Here is a 15,759-nt window from a genome sequence, read left to right on the forward strand (position 1 = left end):
ATTTAAAATTGGCGGTTGTTTGGCATAGTTGCACTGTGTATCCCCATTGACGCACGCGCGGAATTTTGAGTTTGACGGGCCCGTATGACGTCATATTGAGTCGGATCGACTTGAAACTTGGTAGAAATATTCCTTGACATTTTGGACATCCCATCCGTGTAAAAAAACTGAAAATTTCTATTGCATACTAGCTGTGCGTGCGAATATGTGCGCGCGCGTACGCGTCCGTCCAATTTTTTCAATTTTTCAAAAAATGCTCCAAATGATCTGAAACGTGTGCAAAAAAATTTTGAGCTCGATTTGAGCATACAAATATTTCAACGCGCGCGTACGCGCGCGTGTTAAGATAAATATGAATTTTTGAGAAAATGAGTAGAACCCGCTTGACTTGAAATATATGTGACGTAATTTACATTAAAAAATTCCATTCCATTTATGAGATATGCATGAAAATGTGTTTTCATATAATGACGTCATAGTGACGTCACGGTCGACTGATCACTACGATTTTACTTGACCCGTCGTCTTTGGGACATGATACATATATGGTATAAGTTTGACATTGATAGGCAATGCACTTTCTGAGCTAACTCTTGCACAACTTTTGCGGAGAAATAAAGAAATAAAGAAAGAAGAATAAAGAATCAGTACAGATACAGAAGGTGATCCGAGAGGATACTCGGATCACCTAACTAGACTTAGAATTTGTCAACACTGACAAATTAGGTGATCCGATTTATTCGGAAATAAATGTTGTGACTACTGACCCTAATTTACCGAGAAAAGACATTGTCTGATGAATCACTTACTTTATGAGAAATATATGTGCTTGACATGTACTAAAATTTCCAGAAAAAATGTACTCCCATAGAGATAATACCTCATTTGCACAACCAAAATGGCGTCAGACCAAATCGTCGTTATTTTATGAGATGATACATCTATCGAGGTCCATGTGTGTGTGGAAAATATTTACATTTGACCTTTGATTCCACTTTACACAGCCAAGATGGCATCTGAGCAAAAAGTTATTTTATGAAATGATTCTTGCAACATGTTCCTTACGTGTGCAAAATGTGGGAAAGATAGGACGTGCATTTATCAAGATACACGATTAGACATTTTTTACCTTTGACCATAATTTACCTACCCAAGATGGTGTCTGATCAAGTAGTTGTTATTTCATGGAATTATGTTCGTGACATGAACTAAACATGTGGAGAATGTGTGGTTGATAGCCATTGTTGTTGTTGATTTATTGCACAGAAAGTGGAAGAAAGAAAGAAAAATAAAGAGCCCTCGGAATAACGAACTTTCGGATATCGAGCTGATCGTAAATTTGAACTGTAGTTAATGGTTAGGAAATACACTCGGCTTGCCATAGTTTGAGCGTTTGTGCGTGACAACGTCTTCAGCCCACAGAACTCCTTGTAAGACTGATGTTCTGTGCTTCCGCCTATGTACCTACCAAACTGCGTGCGCTCTATACACGTACACACATGTTCTCCGATCCCTATACCGTGTACGTGTATACAGTACGCGTGTTTACAGTGGTACGATGTGCTACAGTACTTTATATGCAATCACGACGTACGTAAAGCTATGGTGTGATGGTAACTGTAAACTTTCTACGACTACTCTACGTCTAATTTCTTCCTAGCCTAAGACACGACCTTTGTTTGACACTGAGTTTTCAGCTCGAGTACCATACCAGGTAGGTGCACAGGCATGTCTAAACACAGACTGTCCCCCTTACTCGATTCTTGGTATCTGGCCCCACCGTATGCACCACATGCAGGCCCCCGCAGCTATTAAAGTAAAATCAAGGGAGATACCTCCCTGAATGTACGTTGTAGTGCGTATGAGGCTGTTGGTCGCAAGCAAGGTTTCTAACGTAGTTACGTAGAATTTAATGTTAGACCATGTTACCTGAATCTATGGGCAAGGTGAGATTTGTAAGAAGCCTAAGTTCCATTCAATTCCAAAGAGATAGTGATTTAGGGGTAGTAGTAGAACTAGACAGAAAGATCCGTCTGTCCGGAGGACTCTTTTATATTTTGCCATTAACGCTGTCCCCCGTAGACAGACGGAAGGTTGCAGTACCCATTGCTGTGTGGATGTTCTTAACCACTGTCTCTATGGAAAATTGGGTGAGGTACCTCACCCTTCTCGATTGCGTCTAATTCACGGCCCTAGGTCGGCAAATTTAAGCTTGTATGGTGAATTTATTTTTTTATGAATAGGTTACACTCACCAGATTAATGAATAATCCAACATTTTAGGAGAATTTTCAACGTAAAACACAGCCTGTCGCGTCGTCACATTCAAACTGCAGAAACATACACTATGAATCTATTAGCCAATCACATGCGAGGTAGTTTCTACGTGTTTGTTTTACTAAAACACGTACCTCGCATGTGATTGGCTTAGCAATTGTTACAGATTCAAAATGGCGACTTACTGCTCGCGAACGGCGATGTTGCGATATCGATAAAATTTCTGCATTATAACCGAGGTTATGTGAGTATTTCGATTGCACAATGTGAGAAATTTATCCCAAATATTGCTGCATAATGTGTCATGTCATGTCATACTTGTTTGAATGTAAAAAAGCTGTCTGAAATTTGGTTTATCGTAACGTTTGATCTGTGCGCGACTGCTCCACACAGGAGCCGCAATCATTGACTTCGGTCTGTATACGGAGGGGATCCGTGAAGCCAGACGCAGTCTCCGCGGAACATTCCCCGACGGACAGATACAGACCGATCTTTCGGTCAATAGTAGAACGTACGTCAGTAGGTCCATGGGCGAAATACGGACGCCATTTCTTAGCTAACAGATCGATAGAGGGCGTATTTATGTGGTGTAATAGCAGTGATTTCTGTGCATGATATGAATACAGAGCTACCAAGTCTCACGCATTGTGAGTGAGACTCAAGCATTTAGGGGTCGTCTCACGATCTCACGCATGGCACCCATTTTTCTCACGTATGGGGCAAAGTCTGGAATTAGGGCCCATAATAAGGAGCATGGTTCAAAGGATTAAAGTGATAGTTACAATTGAAGGTAGACATAAGGTCTAGGCCTATATTTTCCTTTTGTCTTTCAAAATAAGTAAAAGAAAAGATGGTCGCTTTATTATGCACCTGATCGTGCCATTAAGACTAGAACGGTCTAAGAGCTAAAAATTGAACTTGGCATCCCTGTGAATAGATGCTCTGTACATAGATGCACTGCACACACTCCATTATGGTGGAGGGAAATTTATCTTGTACACTGCCACTTGACAAGGGATGCCAAGTTCAAACAATTTTTATGAGTGAGATTTTCATAACTTGGTATCTCGGCGTGCGAATGTGCGCGCGAGTGAGGGTGTGGGAGGGTTTTTCCTTCCTGTGGCCTCCCACGGTAGGGAGCTTTTTCAATTTTTTGCTCTTAATGGTGCGGTCAGGTGCACACTTCAGTGATTATTTTTTTTCTTATTTTGACAGACAAAAGGGAAATATACCCTCAATTGCAACTATCACTTAAATCTTTTGAGCTATGCTCATTATTATAGGTCCAAGTTGCAGACTTCGCCCTATGCGTGAGAAAAATGGGTGTCATGCATGAGATTGTGAGATGGCCCCTAAATTCTAGAGTCTCGCGCAGCATGCGTGAGACTTGGTAGCTCTGCTTGACAGAGGTAGGCACGTAAGCAGAAACCTAGAACAGAGTGAGCGTGACGTGATCAACCTAATATGATGAGCTCAGTCATAGACTCTTTCATGGACTCCTTAGGGTTAGAGGATGACGTGGCGCAGATAATCAGAATGATTTAAAAGTGGTAATAAAATACGAAAAACAACATTTCTCCCTTTCATTTTTCCTTTTTTTTAGGGGGCATACAGGGGAAGAGACTACATTGTACTTAGGTACGAGTTCTTAATTGTCAGAAATGTATCTTTATTGGAATTGGGATAATTACCGTACCTAAGATTCTTTAGGAAATTTGCAAACTCCGTTCCAGTCTTGAACTTCCCCTTTAATGGATAATTAGGGCAGTTTCAGGGTGGTACACAATTTCTTGGTTTTTTTTTTTTTTTTTTTTTTTGGGGGGGGGGGGGGCAATTGCCTGATTAGGCTAGGTAATTTTGATACTTGCAAAACACTTGCCCGAAAATAGATATCATTTGCCCGAATTTTCTTACTGTAAAACAAATTTTTGCGTGCACTTTAATTTCGCGAGCGCCAAGAATCGCGAAATTAAAATGCACGCGAAAGTCCTTGTTTACACTACATGCATTGAACGCCAGTGGCACTTCGCGAAAATTTCATGCCACGAAAAAGGCTGTCGGTTCCAATTCGCGAAAAATTCGTGCCGCCAATATATCATGTTTTACAGTATTTAAATATTATTAATAATTATGAAACAAGGTTTTATTCTTTTCTGTTTCTGTCCTAATATCCTTCAAAATGTTTGACATTATTTAAAGAGTTTTGGACTAGTATTTTTGTTAGGTATCCTATCAAAACTGCACAAATTTTCAGGTAATTTTTCATTGTTTCATGCGAATATTGTCAAGTCAGAAAGGCATGAGTTGCAATACTGTTACTTCATGTGTTTCAGTAGCAAACATTGTAGAAGTTTGGGCCATTCATCATGCGATACATTAGAGACAGTCTGTCAAAACCAAATATGCTGGAATGTTAATTATTTATGATTGTTATGATATTCAAAGATTACTTATGTTTGCATGTTATATTAGAAAAGATATATATTTTATTGCATAATAACATTTTTGTTTTTTGTTTCAGAATTCCTAATCATCATTTGGATCTGTGGAGGATTTGGTTTTTCTTTTTGTGGACGGAGCAAAGTGGTCATTTTCCTGGTATAGTGTTTGGGTAATTCACTTTAGCGGGCTAAATTACTGTGCAATGCCAATTATCTTTAACACTTCAGGTACAAATGTTGTTTTTTGGAAAGAGTTGGGATTTGGTAGTCTGCTGTGGAGATAGCAGTATTTTTTTTTTTAGATGATGATCTGATTTTGATGTGAAATGCTTTTTCCTTAGACCCCAGATTGTGTATACTTGGGACTCATCTTCAAGAGGCTAATGTATGAAGGACACAAGTGCAGTTTTGGACTGGGGTACATGTGTTAAAAGACTGAATAAAGCACACAGTGACATCATATTAGGGGTACAGATTTCGATCTGTGTGCAGCAGTTGGATGTTATTTCATCAGTCATCATCCTAGTGCCAAACTGCAGTAAGGTCTACATGGTAGCTTTAAAATACAGGCAATATGTGACGTAACACTGCGCAATATGTAGTATTCCTGTGAAGGAATATGTCTGCCATTGGTGTTTATGATAACTGGCATTGCACTATAGTATATCCCACTAAAGTAAATACTTGCGTATTGTTGGTAGTGACTAAAGGTTATGCAGGATGTACAATTATTCACTTTAGGAGAATAAGTTATTGCAGTTTTTTTTTTTTGGACAAGAATCAGGCTTGTGTAGTCTATTGTGAGGATACCAGTATCTTCAATAGACTAATAGTGCAGTTTTACCTTGGGTTCATGAGAGATGGAACAGAGCACTGAATGACTTCATTTGAGTTGTACGTGATTGCCTATTGTAGGTTTTTGTCGAGCCCATTGGAGGTGAGGGGCGGGACTAAGGGATTGTGTGCAGTGTCTGTCCCTCCTTTATCCGCTCGTCTGTCGTCTGTCTGTAACGCTACAAAAACTGGAATATCTGTACTGAGGGCTTCAATTTTAATCAAATTTGGAGGGTACTGTGGTTATGCAAAGTTACACATTTTACCAAACAGCATGGTCACCTTAAGATCAAAGGTCACAGGCAGGGGTCAGTGAACTTTAAGGGCGGAAGTCAAGTTTTTTTATGGCGTGTTTCGATGATGGCTCATAACTTTTGATGGATATGTCTGTTTGCAACCAATCTTAGGTAGTAAATGTTTCCTTGGGAGATGAAGGTAACCACAAGGTCGGAGGTCACAGGCAGGGGTCAATGAACTCTTAGGAGCCAAAAAGTTGTTTAGGGTGCATTTTGATAATTTCTCATAACTTCTGACGGGCATGTCTGTTTGGATCCAAATTTAGGTGGTATATTGTCAAGTCAGAAAGGCATGAGTTGCAATACTATTACTTCATGTGTTTCAGTAGCAAACAGTGTAGAAGTTTGGGCCATTCAACATGCGATACATTAGAGACAGTCTATGTCAAAACCAAGAATACTGGAATGTTAATTATTCATGATTGTTATGATATTCAAACGTTACTTATGTTTGCATGTTATATTAGAAAAGATATATATTTTATTGAATAATAGCATTTTTGTTTTTTGTTTCAGAATTCCTCATCATCATTTGGATCTGTGGAGGATTCGGGTTTTTTTTTTTTGTGGACAGAGCAAAGTGGTATAGTGTTTGGGTAATTCACTTTAGCGGGCTAAATTATTGTGCATTGCCGATTACCCTTAACACTTTAGGTACAAATGTTATTTTTTGGCAGGAGTTGGAATTGAGCAGTCTACTGTGGAGATAGCAGTATTTCTTTTATGAAAATGAACTGATATTGATATAAAATGCTTTTTCCTTAGACGCCAGACTGAGTATACTTGGGACTCATCTTTAGCAGGCTAATGTACCAAGGACACATGTGCAGTTTTGCACTGGGGTGTTAAAAGACTGAATAAACCACACAGGGGTGCAGATTGTGATCTGTGTGCAGCAGTTGGATGTTATTTCATCAGTCATCATCCTAGTGCCAAACTGCAGTAAGGTCTACATGGTAGCTTTAAAATACAGGCAATATGTGACGTAACACTGCGCAATATGTAGTATTCCTGTGAAGGAATATGTCTGCCATTGGTGTTTATGATAACTGGCATTGCACTATAGTATATCCCACTAAAGTAAATACTTGCGTATTGTTGGTAGTGACTAAAGGTTATGCAGGATGTACAATTATTCACTTTAGGAGAATAAGTTATTGCAGTTTTTTTTTTTTGGACAAGAATCAGGCTTGTGTAGTCTATTGTGAGGATACCAGTATCTTCAATAGACTAATAGTGCAGTTTTACCTTGGGTTCATGAGAGATGGAACAGGGCACTGAACGACTTCATTTGAGTTGTACGTGATTGCCTATTGTAGGTTTTTGTTGAGCCCATTGGAGGTGAGGGGCGGGACTAAGGGATTGTGTGCAGCGTCCGACCGTCCATTGTCGGCTTGTCTGTCGTCTGTCTGTAACGCTACAAAAACTGGAATATCTGTACTGAGGGGTTCAATTTTAATGAAATTTGGAGGATAGAGTGGTTATGGAAAGTTACACATTTTACTAAACAGCAAGGTCACCTTAAGGTCAAAGGTCACAGGCAGGGGTCAATGAACTTTAAGGGCTGAAGACAAGTGTTTGATGGCGTGTTTCGATAATGGCTCATGACTTTTGATGGACATGTCTGTTTGCAACCAAACTTAGGTGGTAAATGTTTCCTTGGGAGATGAAGGTCACCACAAGGTTGAAGGTCACAGGCAGGGGTCAATGATCTTTTAGGGGCCAAAGTCATGTTTTTTAGGGTGCATTTTGGTAATTTCTCACAGCTCTTGACGGACATGTCTGTTTGGAACGAATCTTATTTGGTAGATATCTCTTGGAGAGTTGAAGGTCATTACAAGGTTAAAGGTCACAGACATGGGTTACCAAACTTTGAGAGTTAGAATTTTTTCTATTCTGTGCAAACGGACAAGAGACATTTTGGCAATTGTCTTGTTTATAAAGGAAATGTTTCCTTCTTCAAGTTGTTTACGAGGGTTTTAATGTACTCTAAGGACACAAGTGCAAGTTTTGCAGTGGGTGATGACAAATGGAATATAGCACACATTGACATCACTTAAGTGGTGTACACTGTGTTGTGTGTAGGCCCTACACCAGTTGTGCTTGTTTTCATCAATTTTTTATAGCCTACTGCCAAACTACACTACTGTTGTATGGTTGATTCAAATTACTGGCAATGTGTACTGACTTGAGATTACAAAATCCCTTGTTTATAGGGTTAGTATTGCTGTAAAGGAATAGGGAAGACTGGGGTCAAGTGGGACAAAGGGTGAAGTGGGAGACTTGTGTAGCTCTAAAACCATTTGGCTAATTAAAAATTATGTCATATTAATTAGTAAAAAGGTGTGTGTAAGCACAATTCAGAAATATGCCAAGAGTTTGTTCACATTCCTGCTGATATGAGTAGTACAATCCAAATGTATCAGCACACTGCTTCCTAGTTTACTGTGTGTCACTTTGGATTGTTCAGATCCGTGAAGACTACTGTAGCACTCACAATAGATGCATTGTAAGATGGAATATACTTGCCTTTGCCATTATACCAATACCTTTTCCATTGAGACCAATTACCTTTGCCATTGATACGAATTACCTTTGCCATTGAATTGATACCAGTAACCTCTGCCATTAAATTGATACCAATTACCTTTGTCGTTGATACCAATACCTTTGCCATTGGTACCAAAAACTTTGATTGAATTGTTAAGATTGTGACAAAAGGACCTTATTTTTACTTTATCATTTTGCATAAAAAAGTACTTTGACTTTGTCATGAAATTGGCACTTTGTTTAAGGCCTGTCCTTAGTATTCATAAATTCCATCAAGGTAGCATGTCACCATTCCAGTCTATTCATATATTATTTGAATGTTTATATCTTAAACAACTGTGAGGGGGATGAAAAACAAAAATGTGTTTACGGGGTTAGATTTTGCAATTTTATATAACAAATAATTTTTGCTGGCATTTCCAACAAAAATAATGAAAGCTTCTCTTTGCCATAAAATCAGTTCGCTTGCATGGAATGCGTTGAAAATTACAGAATATAGTCTTCATGTAACTTATGATATTCAGTTGGTAAATTTGTAAATAAGTGCATTGATGTCTTTAAAATATTTTTAAAATACCGTTGAGAGAGGGCGCTAGGGTCTGGAAGACAAACTGTTTCAGTACCTCTCAATTATTTATTTCTGCATGAATCATGTTCTAATGTGGTACGGTTCCATGACATTTGCTCTCGCAACAGTAGCTCCGGTCTACTTTTGCCATGATAACCCTAAACCTAACGCTAACTGTAATGCTAACGCTAATCCTAAACTTTGCATTGTTCTGAACAAAAAATGAAATCATGTCCTTGACCTTACCCTTTAATGTTTCGAGATATGTAGACTGGAGCAAATGTCGTGTCACCCTTGGTACATTGGTATACATGATCATGGTCATTATATCAAGTGTGCTGATGAGGATGAGGAAAAATAGTCATGTTGAGGTCATGTGTTCCCAATTATTTGTTTATTGCTATGTCAATTTTGTTCACAATTGATGAGAGTGATGAAGTCCACATTTAGTGTCCTGCCAGTCAGAAGTCAAATTTATCTATTTTTTTATTTTTGCATCAGATATATGTCAAAACTTTATGCATCTTTTGGTAATACTACATGTATATTGATGAGGAATATATTGTCAAAGGAGATCTAGAAGACAAAACATTATATTGGAAGACAGCAAGTGTTATTGCGTAAGAAAGTCTCGGAAAATTATGCTTCCCTCAGGTCACAAAAGGAAGTAACTTCGAAAGCTAACTTTGAGTGAATGAAGAAAATGATATTAGTTTTTCCGCTCTAATATAATGGCTACCCCTCCCGGTTATATTATAAAAAAAAAAAAAGAAATGAAGAGCAGATATCATCAGTTTGATTTTGCCACCATAATTTCGTTACCCATAGTGACCTCTTAGTAATAGTGCAGTCAAACTTGAAAATTTCAGAGTTTTAGATCGTAGGGCAGCATAATTTTCCCCTGACTTTGGGAGGCAGGATCAGAAACCACAATATAATTTCAACAAAGCTTATGTTCTTTTTGTTTTCTTTCTTTACAGGTCTGTGAAACCCCTGGATAAGAAAACAGGATACAGGTGAAACCCCTGTAAAACAAAACAGGATACAGGTGAAACCCCTGTAAAACAAAACCGGTGAACAGGTGAAACCCCTGACAAACGAGAAAACAGGTGAACAGGTGAAACCCCTGACAAACGAGAAAACAGGTGAACAGGTGAAACCCCTGACAAACGAGAAAACAGGTGAACAGGTGAAACCCCTGACAAACGAGAAAACAGGTGAACAGGTGAAACCCCTGACAAACGAGAAAACAGGTGAACAGGTGAAACCCCTGACAAACGAGAAAACAGGTGAACAGGTGAAACCCCTGAAAAAACAAGAAAACCGGAGAACAGGTGAAACCCCTGTGTATATAACAAGAAAACCGGAGAACAGGTGAAACCCCTGTGTATATAACAAGAAAACCGGAGAACAGGTGAAACCCCTGTGTATATAACAAGAAAACCGGAGAACAGGTGAAACCCCTGTGTATATAACAAGAAAACCGGAGAACAGGTGAAACCCCTGTGTATATAACAAGAAAACCGGAGAACAGGTGAAACCCCTGTGTATATAACAAGAAAACCGGAGAACAGGTGAAACCCCTGTATATAACAAGAAAACCGGAGAACAGGTGAAACCCCTGTATATAACAAGAAAATTGGAAAGTATATATAACAAGAAAATTGGAAAGTATATATAACAAGAAAACCGGAGAACAGGTGAAACCCCTGTATATAACAAGAAAACCGGAGAACAGGTGAAACCCCTGTATATAACAAGAAAATTGGAAAGTATATAAACGAGAGAACAGGTGAAACCCCTGAAAAAACAAGAAAACTGGAGAACAGGTGAAACCCCTGTGTATAACAAGAAAACCGGAGAACAGGTGAAACCCCTGTATATAACAAGAAAATTGGAAAGTATACATACAATCAAGAAAACAAGAAACGAGTGAAACCCCTGTATATAAACTGGAACAGAAGCGCAGAGAGTCATAATAAATAAATGCAAAGAGTGATAGTACACAAAAAGTGCAACCAGTGATTTAACTGAATAAGTAGAAGGGGTGGAATTGCAGAATAAGTGTTAAGAGTAATATTGGAGATTAAATACAAAGAGTGATATTACACTAAAAAGAGGAAAGAGTGATATTAGGGAGAAACAGAGATCTGAAAGTATGAGTACTAAAAAACATTGTCATTTGTGAATTTGTCTTGGGATATAAATTGTGATAGAGAAAAAACGGGCTTGATTAGAGTAAATACAATCTTATAAAATTGCTATTACATACTTTAGAAATAGGCAAATTTGTAAAAAAAAGGGAACCAACCTGGGATATTTAAAGTTGCACAAATAGAAGACTGTGATTACAAAGATAAAACTCTATCTGCTCTAACTGAATTTGAATCTTCAGCAAACCTGAATCTTTGATCCTACTCATCTTGAAAGAACTTGAAATAATTTCAAAGAGAATCAGAGAGAGAGAGTCTCAGAATCAGAGGCAGAAAGAGTCGGAATCAAAGACAGAAAGAGTTAGAATCAAAGAGAGAAAGAGTAATAAGAGAGGAAGAGTCAGAATTGAGGAGAAAAAGAGTCAAAATCTAACAAAAGAGTTTTAAGGAGTGTTGAATAAAGAGTGCATTCTGTAAAGGAGGTGAAAACTATAAAGCAATCAGAATTGAAGAGAATCATAATTGAAAGAGAATTCTCTTACAGGAGGCGAGAAGTTTGCTGAAAATTTAAAAATAGAAATATAGTCTTGCATCACTTCAGAAACGGTGTCTTGAGTGGGGAATTTACGGTAAAAGAGAATTGAAGAGCGCCATCTTAAGACAAAAGCATTATATGTGATAAACGTTATTGCGGTAGACAATACAAGTCTTCTTCTGGTGGCAAGATAGGTGTACACAAAGATAAGCAAAGGTGCGAGTGCTATAATCGCATTCCTGAAATTGCCGCAGTAGCCATTACTAGCAGGTAATAGACAAAGAGCGCCACCTGTTGGTAGAAAACAATTAAGAATACACACATTGCACAAAATAATTTTTCTTGGCAGACAAAAAGCGACACCTGTTGGTAGTAACTAATTAAACAACACACCTTGTACAAATAATTTTTCTCGGTAGATAAGAAGCGCCACCTGTTGGTAGAAACATTATAAGGACTGGTGTCACAGCCTCATTGCAAGTACATTGTACAGTGTAATACAGTTCACGTATATATTAGCTTTCAAGGCAATACAATTCTACAATTTTGTTGTCAATTGCAATACAGAGTACCAGGGGTAGACCTGATTCATATAAGTATAGTGATTCAAGGAATATATTGATTGAACAGTACATTTATTTGGTAATAGGTACCTACTTTCAAAGCCCTGTAGTTTGACAATGGAAGCAAGTGAATTCAAGAATGTTATTGGTGATATCCTAGATATCCTCCATAGTTGTGACTTGAGAAATCTAGAGGTCAGTGAATGTGATGCATGTTGTAATGTGATCAATGAAAATGAAAGCAGAGTACCATGTGAGGATTGTGGCAAGCAGTTTCATGTGATGTGTACAGGAACTATTTCTGAGGCTAGACTGTGTGATGCAAGGTTGATTTGGATATGTTCAGCATGTGGAAGCAATAATATTGCCCATCGCATCTTTGACAAAATTGGCATTCCCTGTCATTTCAACAGATACGAGCTTCTCAAAGACATTGGTGATGAAGATTCTGGTGCTGATGTTTCACATTCATCATGCAAGAGCTGCAACCAGAGAAGGAAACCAAGCAAGAGACTGAAAAAGAGGTACCGGTATGTGAAAAGAAAGGACAATGGAATTCTAGAAATGACAAATGTGTGTGTGCAGAAAAGAGCAGATTGTGAGAGAGATGAATCAGATTCGACTTTCATGACAAATCTGACCAAGAGCCAATTTCAGCCATTAGAAACTGCAGTGGATGATGGTTGGATAACTGTGAAATCAAGGAAGACAAAAGTGACTACATCCCAAACAATGACTGACAATCCCAAGACCAAGACCTTTAACAAGAGCTCAGTGAGATCAGTAAATGGTGTGCCTCTCCAACCTGGTGTGACCTACATTGGCAAAGCAATGAAAGCCTACTATCTTGAAAAACAGAAAAGAGCCAAGACCAGCAAGGGCAAGAAATCAAATGCAGAAACAAAGCAAAAAGAACCTGGTAAACTCGTGAAGCAAAATGTGAATGCAAACTTGGACACAGAACGAAATGATAGTCTGCAGGTATATACTGAATCTGTATTGAATGTATATTCAAAGTGTGTTCAGTCACCTCATGTGATGGCAAAATACACTGAGCAGATCTATGCAAAAACACAGAGAAGTTGGGCTGATGTGGCTAAAAGCACTCCGAATATGAGTAATGAATGTTGCGTACCGAATGGTGATCAGACTACATGTGCCTCTGTCCCTTCCACAGACATTGAAAAAGAAGTTTGGAATGTGAACAGGCTCTATGGAGGTGGAAATGCACGGCAACCAAGAAAGAAAGGTCGTTTCACCAAGATCAACAGACAAAGTGTGCTACCGGAAAAAAATGCTGACTCACAGGTGCGTAATAATGGAAAGGTCAAACCTGACATTCCTGAAGGAGAACATGTAGCAAAGAATGAAAAGTTGTGTAAGAATGAAACATCTGACCATGAGGACAGTAATTCCACAAGTAGAGACAACACAAGCTCGAATGATATCTCCAAAGTGAAACGTGACAGAATGCACAATGTGCATGAACTGAACCCATGTTACAGTGAAAGAAAAGATGTTGAAAGTGACAGACAAATATCAGTGAAGGAATTGTTCCCTGTGAATTCTTGTACAGATGTAAGTGTTCACTCTCCATGTCAGAGACCTGTTTCAGCTACACAGTGTGCTGAAGTTTGTAATGAATCAATATTCTTGCCTGAAAGTGAAAAAACTACTAATCCATCTGACTGCATAGTAATGAATGATGATTCTGCGAAAAGTGCTGACCACCACAATTCATATGATGTACAGGAATCAATAGTACATGTATTAGATGATGAACCAGCTGCAAGTGATTTAGAGACTGAAGAACGCGTCTGTAAGCATGTTTCACTCTCAAGTTCTGAATGTGGTAGAAGGCAATCATATCCTATGACCAAAACAATCGCACAAGGAAATTTTAATCAAGGTGATCAACGATTTGGTTACACTGCTGGCAAACAATGTGCATGTAATTCCCTTGTGGCAGTTCTCTACACCCAAACCAAGAATGGAATCGAAATGAGATCTCGTGATCTTGATCAGATTCTGACACTTGGGAATGAGTTGTATTATTACATAAAGAAGGATTCACCACTGAATGAAGAGCTTGTAATGATAGATGAATTACCCAAGGAACTTCATATTCTGGATGAAAAATTTCAAATAACCTATGCTGAATCAAAATATGGAGTGTTGGATGGAAATCAAAACAATTTGTCAAATTTTGGTGCTTTGTCATTGAGCCAAGCCTTAGAACAAGAACTATGCAGATATGATGCATGTCTTATGAATTTTGCTGAGAGTACATTTGCAATCATTACACATGACAATGGTTATTATGTATTTGATTCTCATTCCAGAAGTCATGATGGGTACTTGGTACAAGATGGATGCAGTGTCTTGCTTAGCATTTCATCATGGCAAGGTATACAGGTACACTGTTTGAATTTGGCAAAATCAATGGCATGTGATTTACGTACTACTCAGTTTGAACTAACCGGTCTGGCATTAGAATCCAATTCTAAGAAAAATGCATTGACAACTAGTGGCTCCAAGAGATCAAACTCAGTAAATACTGCATGGAGGAATACAAATGATCAAAATAGCAACATTTCAAAACATTGTGATCATGTTAAAGGAACTAACAGTGATAGCTGTAAGACTCAAAATGAAACAAAGAAAAACAGAGTAAATGTAAACAGTGATGGCTATGGGAATGAGAATGAAGTTGAATTTGTTTCAGTTGAAAAGACAACAGAAAGAAGAGATCGAAATTTCAAATTTGTGCCGATTACATACGTAGACAAACAGTCTTTGTGCAATAAATTGAATTTCAGTTACAGTGGTACTGCCAATGAATCAATGGAGGATAGAAATGAAAGTTTGTATATTGGGAAACCTGTAAATATCAAGAGAGTTATGGGTGATGGCAACTGCTTTTACAGAAGTATTGCTCATGTAGTTACTGGCAGCGAAAGAAACCATTTCATTCTCAGGAAATCCAATGTGGCACATTTACTGGAAACGGGTGATTTATTTAAAAATGTGATAGACACAGTGAAATATCAGAGTGTCAGGGACTTTGTTCTTCAAGAGAAATTGATGGATTTAGGAACATGGGCTGGTCACACTGATATTAGCTCAATGGCACATATGCTAGATCGTGATATATATGTGTATGATGATCGAACAGAAAATTGGCAAATACTGTCTGCAAGGAAACCTGGATACTACAACAAAGTAACAACTGAGAGAGCCATATATATTCTGTTCACTGGAGGCAATCATTTTGACGCAGTGGAAAGTGTAACTACTGTTCTGTCTAGTACTTTGAATGGGAAATTACCTGTATTCCATGTGAATTCAGATAGAAGTGTAGAAAATAAGAAGGAAAAACAAATAATGGTATCAAACCTGCAAGAGACACAAATTCCATTGCAAAACACATGTGATGAGACAGTAAATGCGGACATTGATGCATCTGAGGTGAGACAAGTGGGAGAAATAAAAAAGATTGATCTCATGTACAGACCTGTGAATAAATCTGATAGAGAGAAGCTT

General features: G+C 38.3%; 1 long non-coding RNA gene across 2 annotated transcripts; it reads left to right on the forward strand.

The window, feature by feature from the left end:
- The first annotated feature begins 1,580 nt into the window (after positions 1-1,580).
- On the forward strand, positions 1,581-15,586 carry LOC139742011 (uncharacterized). 2 transcript variants are annotated; one of them, XR_011711655.1, is made up of 6 exons: positions 1,581-1,714; positions 4,798-4,887; positions 6,364-6,430; positions 9,946-12,740; positions 13,394-13,524; positions 14,559-15,586. It is a non-coding gene; the product is annotated as an uncharacterized lncRNA (long non-coding RNA). The 2 variants fall into 2 exon arrangements; XR_011711654.1 differs by having other exon boundaries at positions 13,394-15,586.
- Positions 15,587-15,759: the final 173 nt, after the last annotated feature.

This window comes from Diadema antillarum, unplaced genomic scaffold (genome assembly GCF_040938485.1).
Source record: "Diadema antillarum isolate AM-2024a unplaced genomic scaffold, OU_Dant_1.0 seq00000973_RagTag, whole genome shotgun sequence".
Lineage (NCBI taxonomy): Eukaryota > Metazoa > Echinodermata > Echinoidea > Diadematoida > Diadematidae > Diadema > Diadema antillarum.